This window comes from Triticum urartu, chromosome 5A, assembly GCF_056163025.1.
Source record: "Triticum urartu cultivar PI428250 chromosome 5A, HENAU_Tu73, whole genome shotgun sequence".
Classification (NCBI taxonomy): domain Eukaryota; kingdom Viridiplantae; phylum Streptophyta; class Magnoliopsida; order Poales; family Poaceae; genus Triticum; species Triticum urartu.
The window spans coordinates 489,480,740-489,490,396 of record NC_141877.1 but is presented as its reverse complement, the minus strand read 5'-3'; the positions used below and the strand labels follow the sequence as shown (position 1 = coordinate 489,490,396).

Below are 9,657 nucleotides of genomic sequence, written 5' to 3'. Positions count from 1 at the left end.
GGAACGAATGTTCTAGGGTTGGAGCAGAGGGGGTTGAGCAGCAGTTGAGCTTAGGTGAGTGTTCAGGTTCTATAATTGACACCCCAAGAAAAGTGTGATGCCGTTATGCAATTTCTTTTCATAGAATGTTGTTATCTTTATCTTGGTGAATGTAGAGAGCTAATGTTCAGTCCATTGTCTTAGGCATGAATTTACAGATTCAAGATTTTCTTACACATGGGGCTTATTCTCGTAATGTTTCTAGGTATTTCTCATTATTAAGAGCATTTACATTGCTTTACAGAGTATACATCAAGCACAGTTGAAGTACATATCAAATAGTTGTATTCCATAGTTGTTTGATTCACATGATAAAGATTCTACAAATAGTTCCCATGCCATAATAAGTTTCTCTTATATTTATATGTTTACACCACTGCTTTTCTTCCAATTTTATTGGAGGCTCATATCAGGTCGCTTTGGAGGCTGATATCAGGTGGCTACTCATGTCTGGCTTGGTGGCTTGGTGGCTTGGTGCCTATATTTTATATGTTCCATTAATCTTGGCTGCTTTTCTCATCCGTTTTGGGCTTTAATCTTGGGTAAATGAACTAATCTTTTCCTTGTCTGTAAACTGTCTGCTGACATGCTTATGCTCTAACAAGTTCCTCTACTTTCATTCTGCTTGTTGTCAGATCTAGAAGGTTGCAGCTTCTTTGTTCTCCTACTCAAGATTTGCTCATTGTTCAGTTCAAGCCATGTTCTTCAGGTATCTTCCTTTACATTTTCTTTACGCGATGGTTAGTTGATCTAGCCAAGGGCTTCTCTGTTGTTCTTGGTTTATTGGAATATGTTTTGCTTGGCTAACAAAATAGTAGGCACGTGTGTGAGATTACTTGTCGGTAAATCTAACATAAGATTCTACCTTTAATTCCAGTCTATTTTTAACTCTCACAAGCTCTTTTTGCTGTTATGCGTTGCTGGAAGTTTGGACTTGCAAAGAGAACAATTGAAAACTTGACCACTACAATTATATTTACCGACTATAATGGTAACTGGGGGATAAGCATCCTAAGACATTTGTACCAAACATGATTTGAAAATCCTTGGGCGTGCCTATATGTTCTCTCTATTTTAGAGTATGATGCTCTCAACAATTTGAAGAATCAACATGTAAATCAATTTATAAGTATAAAACCTTGTGAGCTGGATCTCCATTTTCAATTGTCGGCTTTTCTTAAACATTCATACTTTTGAAAGCTTCTATAAAACTATCCATGGACCACTCGGCAGCCCTGAGCAAGTGCATGGATAGCCCTATACTCCAATAAGATATTATAAGAACGCAACTAAAAGGAAAATAACATCTCTCCAGAAACAGAATTTTCCTCAAATCATTTCTCGAGATGCCCATGTAACCTATGTTGCGCTTATGACTGAATCGTCTTTTCTTTAAGACTAGCATGGTATCAGCCTTTGGCATCTTTAATCTTCAATGTAGAAGATCAAATTTGATTGTATCAAACACAAATGAACACAATAAAAAAGTTGATGGTAAAATTGTTCAATGTCTGCCATATTATATGTGTTATAAGTGATAGTAGAAACTAATAATGAATTCTATCTACATTCAATGAACTATGGAGAACATGTGCTTGGGAGGGGATTTGGAAAGAACAGTTACGACGAGTGCTTGTTTTACTTAATAATTTTCAAGCCCTTGTTCATAGCTCTGTGTAGTGTGTACACACTAACCAAAGGAGGATCACATTTTGTTATTCTTTTTTAAAATAATTATGAGTGAGTTGCATTCTGTTGGTTCACTAATCTCACCTTACTGATTATTTCCATATACAGAAATAAACCCTTTTGGTCATTGTAGATGTGTACTGTTGTAACAATGCATGTTAGCTACAGATGTTATATAATTCTTTTTATAAATCTTGACTGAATCGAGATATCTTCTCTAGGAAAATCATTTTTTCTTCACTTCCAAGGCCAGCGTCACTCAACTTTGCTTGGAGCATGCTTATTTGTTTCGACATTGCCTTTGCTTAATATTTTCTCTTGATTTCCTATGTTGATATCGACTGATCTGTTGTGTTGGCAATTTCTCGCCACTGGCCCATTATAACTGTTATTGGTCATGCACCTGGTGCAGTTCTAATTTGGGATTGTGCTTGCTGAATGCCCTCATTTTTTTACTACCTTCCGTTGGTGTATATGCAAGCTGTAGAGGTTTGTTGTTCAATCTGGTTATAACTTTATTCTCCTATTTTCTTACTCATTGCCACATTGTCTTAGTTATTAGAAATGTAAATAGGCCATGTGAAAGTAAGCTAAAGTAGCTTTTTTGGGAGATTTTTTGTGACACTGTTTTTTGTACAACAGAACCATTTTTCTGCTAAGTAAATAACATTCCGTGTCCAGCATCTGATGGTTTGCTACCTATATTACTGGCTTGCATGCTTTGAGAAGATGATTTTAGCATGTTTGTCATTCATATATCTGTCCATCTGCGATGGAAAAAATGTTAATTGTTCTTGCCTCTGAAGGAAATATGCCCTAGAGGCAATAATAAAGTTGTTATTTATATTTCCTTATATAATATAAATGTTTATTATTCATGCTAGAATTGTATTAACCGAAAACTTAGTGCATTTGTGAATACATAGACAAACAGAGTGTCATTATTATGCCTTTACTTGACTAGCTCGTTGAATAAAAATGGTTATGTTTCCTAGCCATAGACATGAGTTGTCATTTGAGACATCATTAGGAGAATGATGTGATTGACTTGACCCATTACGTTAGCTTAACATTTGATCGTTTAGTATGTTGCTATTGCTTTCTTCATGACTTATACATGTTCCTATGACTATGAGATTATGCAACTCCTGTTTACCGGAGGAACACTTTGTGTGCTACCAAACGTCGCAGCGTAACTCAGTGATTATAAAGGTGCTCTCACTAGTAGAAAAAGGGTCAAACGTGAAGCACATTAGTGCCGGTTTGTATTTGAGCCGGCACTAATGTATACATTAGTGCCGGTTCCAACGGCTAGCCGGGCCGCTTTCATTAGTACCGGTTCGTGCCACGAACCGGTACTAATGAGAGTGGTGGCAGGATGTTGTCAGACTGGGGCCCCTCCAGCCCCTTTAGTACCGGTTCTGGGCACGAACCGGTACTAAGGTCGTCCTATATAAACCCTTTGTCCACCCGAGCTCGCTCTGTTCTTCCCTTTCCCCTCTCCTCTCTCTGTTCTTCCGCTCTTCCTTTTGAACTCATCACACATTTTTGCCCAAAATTTGTCAAGATTTGAAGGCCTCCATCCATTCAAATGATCACAAAGGTTAGCAACTTTGTCCTTTCTCTCATTGCTAGATTAGCTCTTGCAATGCTTTATATAGTGATTAATTTGTGAGTTTATTAATTTGGGAGGATATATATATATATATATATGTGCTACTATTTGATTTATATGCAATTTGAGGTCAAAAATGACACTTAGTTTGCATATGTAGGTGTGGTTTACTTAGTGCCTTCTAAATCTCCGTCGTATTCACCGTCGATCGCCCGCACCGTCCCGTCGCTGTGGCACCACCTTGTGGTGAGCCTCTTGTTCATGAAATTTTATATAAAAATTGATGTTTGTGTGATTTGGATATATAGTTACTCGTATAATTATCTTACCCGTACGTTGTTTGTTATACATATAGTGCCATGGTTTTGATATCCGTCCCCGTCGGCCCTCGTCCTTGTTATGATTCGGATGTGGTATATATATTCTCTTTTAAAACTAGTTGCATTTCGTGTTTATGACAAATTATGCCCATCAAGTTGACATAGAAATTTTTTCTAGGAGGTATGTGAACCGGAAATTCCAACCGACCCTATTGTCGAGAGGTTAAATTTAGTTAAAAGAGAAAACGAGTACTTGAAAGAAAAATTAAAAATAATTGAGGGGGAGAAGATGGAATTGGAGTTGCATGTTGCCGATGTCGTCGATGATCACAAGATCAAGATGGAGAAAATGCGCTTGAAGATTAAAAAGATTAGAAAATATGCCATCGATAGTGAGGCTTGGTATCATTATGCTGTTGGATCCATTGTTACCTTAGTTGCGATCTTGATCGCATTTGTTGTTGCATTTAAATGCTTTAGCTAGAGAGTTATTTGTTTGTTGCATTTAAGTGTTGTATGAACTTTATGTATGAACTTGTATTAATTTGGTCTATTCGGTGTTGTGTAATGAAGATGAGCCGGCAATGGATGTACGATGACCGATGCTCTCCCCAGTTCGTTGAGGGCGTGCATACTTTTCTGCTTGCGGCTGAGGCAAACAAGCGGGCTGATGGTTTTATGCCTTGTCCATGTGCTGGCTGTAAGAATGGTCAGAATTACTCTACGTCAAAAACCATTCACGTCCACCTGTTTAAGTCCGGTTTCATGCCCCACTATAATGTTTGGACCAAGCACGGAGAAAGAGGGGTTATGATGGAAGACAATGAAGAAGAGGACGACGACAGCTATCCTGACCATGGGTTCCCTGAATACGATGATACAACAATGGGGGAAGAAGCTGAGCCGGTAATGCGGGAAGAAGCTGAGCCGGCAATGCGGAGAGAAGCTGAAGAAGAGGCATCAGATGAGCCCGTTGATGATCTAGGTCGGGCCATTGCCGATGCAAAGAGAAATTGCGCAAGTGATTTGGAGAAGAAGAAGTTGCAGCGCATGTTAGAGGATCAGAAAAATTGTTGTACCCGAATTGCGTAGGTGACAAGAAAAAGCTGGGCACCATACTGTAATTGCTGCAATGGAAGGCAGAGAATGGTGTATCTGACAAGGGATTTGGAAAGTTGCTGGTAATAATAAAGGATATGCTTCCAAAGGACAACGAATTGCCCGAGAGTACATACGAAGCAAAGAAGGCTGTCTGCCCTCTAGGGTTAGAGGTGCAGAAGATACATGCATGCCCTAATGATTGCATCCTCTACCGCGGTGAGTACGAGGATTTGAACGCTTGTCCGGTATGTGGTGCACTGCGCTATAAGATCAGCCGCGATAACCCTGGTAGGGGTGGAAAGTGGTAGCGGATAATCCGAAATATTCGATATTCGTATTCGAGAAAATGCCTATTCGTATCCGAAACATCCGCATGCGAACCAAAATGGAAATGGAAATTATCCGTATTCGAATTTATTACACAAATAAAAAATAAAATATGGTAGGAGATTTTGACACAAATATGGATATGGAAGTGGATATATCCATATCCGAATAAGATTATGGGGGGTAATTTTTAAAATTCTAGGCCCAATATTCCAATTATCCAACATAAAAACCAAATAAGTGGTCAAATTTTACTCTTTATATGATTAAACTTATAAATTATTATGCATTACAATAGTATTTATTCATAAACCTATTTATCATTGACTTATTGTATGTCACAAGTTGATTATTTTAGGTCACATAGCTATCGACTAATTTACTCAAGAAATATGTGTCACGACCGGTTTTCCAATAAAAATGTTTATTGAGAAACCAATCTTTTGAGTCCAGTATGAGAAAAATCCTCCTTACTGGTAGACAAATTCTTGATACAATAAGCCAGTAGCATAAAATATATTACAGGGTAGAGCTACGGTTGCTCAACCAAATTATTACAAGCACGCCAATAATTATACATAATGGCGGATATGACACAGTGGTGTGGAGGCATACTACTGACTCGAGGATAGGGTGGTGGTGGAAAATCACAGCGGGGAGTGAGATACATGACTCTAAAACTGGCATCTCATCGAGCGTCGAGGTGAGGCTCGATGAATTTATATGGTAGCGGAAGCGGATATAATACAGTGACCAAATCCAGGGTCGCACGAGACTGACTGGGATTCCTCTAGGCGTCGGACTCGCTATCAAATTCTTCATCCATGAGATCACCTTCGTCAGCATCTGGCCAAATCAACAAGCCAGGTGAGTACTTTGAAAGTACTCGCAAGACAGTTCGAACGTAAGATATAACAAATGCATGCATGGATGCGTCATGATTAATTTACCAATGCACATTCAAAATTTAGCAAGCAAGGTAAGTAAAAAGGGAATCGGCGGTAGTCCGCCTGAAAACCCAACAAAAAGAAATAATAGGAAACCGATCGGGTGTCTGAAGCGATGCCTTGAAGGGTGAACAAATAAATAAAGATCATGCCGCAGTCGGGCGTCTAAGCGACACCACGTAAAGGGCTTAAACTGAAAATAAAAGACATGCGTGCCACAGTCGGACGTCGGGGCGACATCACAGAAAGGGCTTATATTGAAAGTAAATAACAGTACTGTCGCAGTCGGACGTCTGAGCGACATCGCAGAAAGGGCTTTTATTGAAAATAATAACAATGCCACAGTCGGACGTCTGAGCGACATCGCAGAAAGGGCTTTTATTGAAAGTAAATAATAACAATGCCACAGTCGGACGTCTGAGCGAAATCGCAGAAAGGGCTTTTATTGAAAGTAAATAATAACAATGCCACAGTCGGACGTCTGAGCGACATCGCAGAAAGGGCTTTTATTGAAAGTAAATAATAACAATGCCACAGTCGGACGTCTGAGCGACATCGCAGAAAGGGCTTTTATTTACAAGTAAATAATACTCATAATGAATATTCAATTCATGATAATAAACGGGTTAGTCCATCCACAGGAATAAACATTTAACCGGACGTAGCACTCATGTGATTCACCGGAGTCTCTGTCATCAAAACTGACATTTGTCAGGATAAGATAATACCGAACTTGGACATGGAATAGATCACTAGTAGAAAACAAGGCTATGGTCCAGGCCGGCTCAGCCCATTAGTCCTGGTTCAGTCTAGAATCGGGACTAATGTGAGCATTGGTCCTGGTTCATGCGGCTAAGGCATTAGTCCCGGTTCATCTAGACCTTTTTGTCCCGGTTGGTGGGATGAACCGGGACCAATGGGCCTCGCTCCTGGCCCACAACCATTGGTCCGGTTCGTGCCACAAACCGGGACTAAAGATTAGACCTTTAGTCCCGGTTTGAGGCACGAACCAGGACTAATGGGGATGAGACCTTTAGTCCCGGTTCGTGCCACGAACCGGTACTAAAGGTCCCATTTTCAAACTATACCTCCCCCCCCTGATCGCCTTTTCAGTTTTAAAAAAAATAAAAGAAAATGATGGAAATGTCAAAAAAATAGAAGAAAATAAGTTTCACATGTGATATGTGGTCTAGTTGTTGGGAAAATTTACAAATATGAATTTCGACTTTATTTACAAAATCTCTCTGGAATTTGTAAAATGGGCATAACTTTTGCATACGAACTCGGATGAAAAAGTTTTTTATATGAAAAATCATCTACTCGAAAAGTTACATCCGATGGAGACCGCCTACGGCCTGTTTGCAAATTTGTAGAATCCTCAAATTCCAAAAGGAAAAAAAGTTATGCTCAAATTTAAGTTTTTTTAAATTTTCAGTAAATCTGGTCAAACTATGGTCAAACTACTTATTCAAGAAGTATTAGCGTTACTAAATAATTATTCAAGAATATTAGTGTTATTAAATAATTATTTCACCTTTTTTGAATTTTGGTCAAATCTGGTCAAACTATGGTCAAACTGTGGTCAAACAATGGTCAAACTACTTATTCAAAAATATTAGTGTTACTAAAAAATTATTGTTTTTTAGAACAATAGTTTTAAACTCAAACAGTGAAATATGTGACTTCATGCTCAAGCTAAATTCCTGAGGGTTAATAGGATTGACATTTTACTATTGTCAGGAAAACAACAAGTGCAGACTTGGAAACGAGGGAGAATAGAATCTGGAAGTTAAGCATGCTTAGGCTGGAGTAGTGAGAGGATGGGTGACCGTTCGGGAAGTGAGATGATTTGGAATGATGAGGTGTGATTAGAGATTAAATTGAGCAGTGATGAGGGGTGATTAGAGATTAGAGGTTAAAATAATTCAGAAATTTGAAAATAAAAAAATTCAAAAAAAAATTAAAAAAAATTATAAAAAAATCAGGAAATTTCCTTTAGTACCGGTTGGTGTTACCAACCGGGACTAAAGGTGGACCGGCCACGTGGAGGGCCTTTAGTCCCGGTTCTGGATTGAACCGGGACTAAAGGGTCAGGGCATTAGTACCGACACTTTAGTCCCGGTTCCAGAACCGGGACTAAAGGCCCTTACGAACCGGGAATAAAGGCCCTTTTTCTACCAGTGGATGATTCAAAGGAATATATGACTCTGCAGAGTTTGTACGAAATTTTTTCCCACAGCCAACGGATTTCCGTAGTCACGAAGGACTAGTTCCGTTTACGGTATTTCGGAAGAAAACACAGCTAGCCAGTACACACCCATCCTACCTCTTGATGCCAGGAATCACCCTAGACATCATCCAAGAAAAACTTTTGAGACGGGGAGATCACAATCTCGAATAGCATGGGATCAAATTTATATACGCGCGCTCTAAGGGGTGCCCCCCTCTCGGTCCCAACCGGAAACACCCATGCCCCCTGACCGGATGACTGGATTTAATCCAGGGCCATGGAACCATCATCACGGCCTCTCCTTTTGGTGTGTACCAAGAAAGCGGTTTGCAACTTACTAAGCCATATTCCTTGCGGAAAACATGTGGTAGTACAGGGAAGGAAAAATGGAAGGAACTGGACCGATACGGGTTGACACTGAAGTCATATAGTCTGGCATAAGACGGGCATGCTACAACACTGCCATCTTACCCATCCTCATGCCAACACATGGCCATGCATACTCACATCCATCCACTTATGGATTTTCGAAACTCACTTGCCTCATCGTTGCATGTAACATGACACTCGTCGGTATGCTCATCAACATGCCATGAAACTACTTAATGCAAACATGCCAAAACAATCATCATATCAAAAGTTCAAACATGCTTGCCTGGTTCAGAGTAGTCGGAGCCTAGCTCGGTGAAGTTCGCGGTTCCGTCACCTCCTTCGGTATCTACAGTATAAAGAAAACACACGCGGTAACGTAAATACCGAGAGGTGCACAAAATTATTCCAAATATTTTTCAAATAAATCTGATAAAAAACTAGACAAAATTCTAAAGAGGACAGAAAAAGAATCAATCAAAAATATATTTTTGTTTAAAAGTTATAAAGGTTTATGTTCAGGGACTCATCTGTAATGAAACAGAAAGTTTCCAGGGTTTAACTTATAAAAACAGAAAACGCTTCGATAAAGAATACGCCGGCCCAGAGGGAAAACGCATTTGGCAGAAGACGCTTTCAGAAAACGGTTCGTTTAGAAAGGACAGAGAGGCTGACAGGCGGGTCCCGCCCGCCAGGTTTGAATTTTCAAAAGAGGCGGCAGAGCTCGACGGTGCCCGTGAGCCGCGGTGGTCGCCGGCGGCGATCCACGGTGAGGCAGGGGGATCGGGTGGTACCTCTGTGTTCAGTTCATCCTTCCGCGTCGGTGGATGGTGGTGGTGGTCGTCGGCGAGCTCTACGTCGACGGCGGCCCTTGCTCCGGCAGACGGTGACTTGGGTGGAGATGGATCTCGTCGGGGAGAGCTGCGAAGGCCAAATTGACGCTTGGGTTAGCTCACTGGGTGCTCGAGGAGGCTACTGACGAGGTTTGGGCGTCGGGGATGGCCTCACCGGAGTGAATCG

General features: G+C 40.4%; 1 long non-coding RNA gene across 6 annotated transcripts; it reads left to right on the top strand.

Moving 5' to 3' along the window:
* LOC125509877 (uncharacterized) lies at positions 1-4,996 on the top strand. Of its 6 annotated transcripts, none has more exons than XR_015602455.1 (7): positions 1-54; positions 184-244; positions 453-581; positions 675-748; positions 1,950-3,589; positions 3,699-3,756; positions 3,842-4,231. It is a non-coding gene; the product is annotated as an uncharacterized LOC125509877 (long non-coding RNA). The 6 variants fall into 6 exon arrangements; XR_015602452.1 differs by having other exon boundaries at positions 675-3,331; positions 3,504-3,589; XR_015602454.1 differs by lacking the exons at positions 3,699-3,756; positions 3,842-4,231 and adding an exon at positions 4,237-4,992 and having other exon boundaries at positions 675-3,331; positions 3,504-3,589.
* Positions 4,997-9,657: the final 4,661 nt, after the last annotated feature.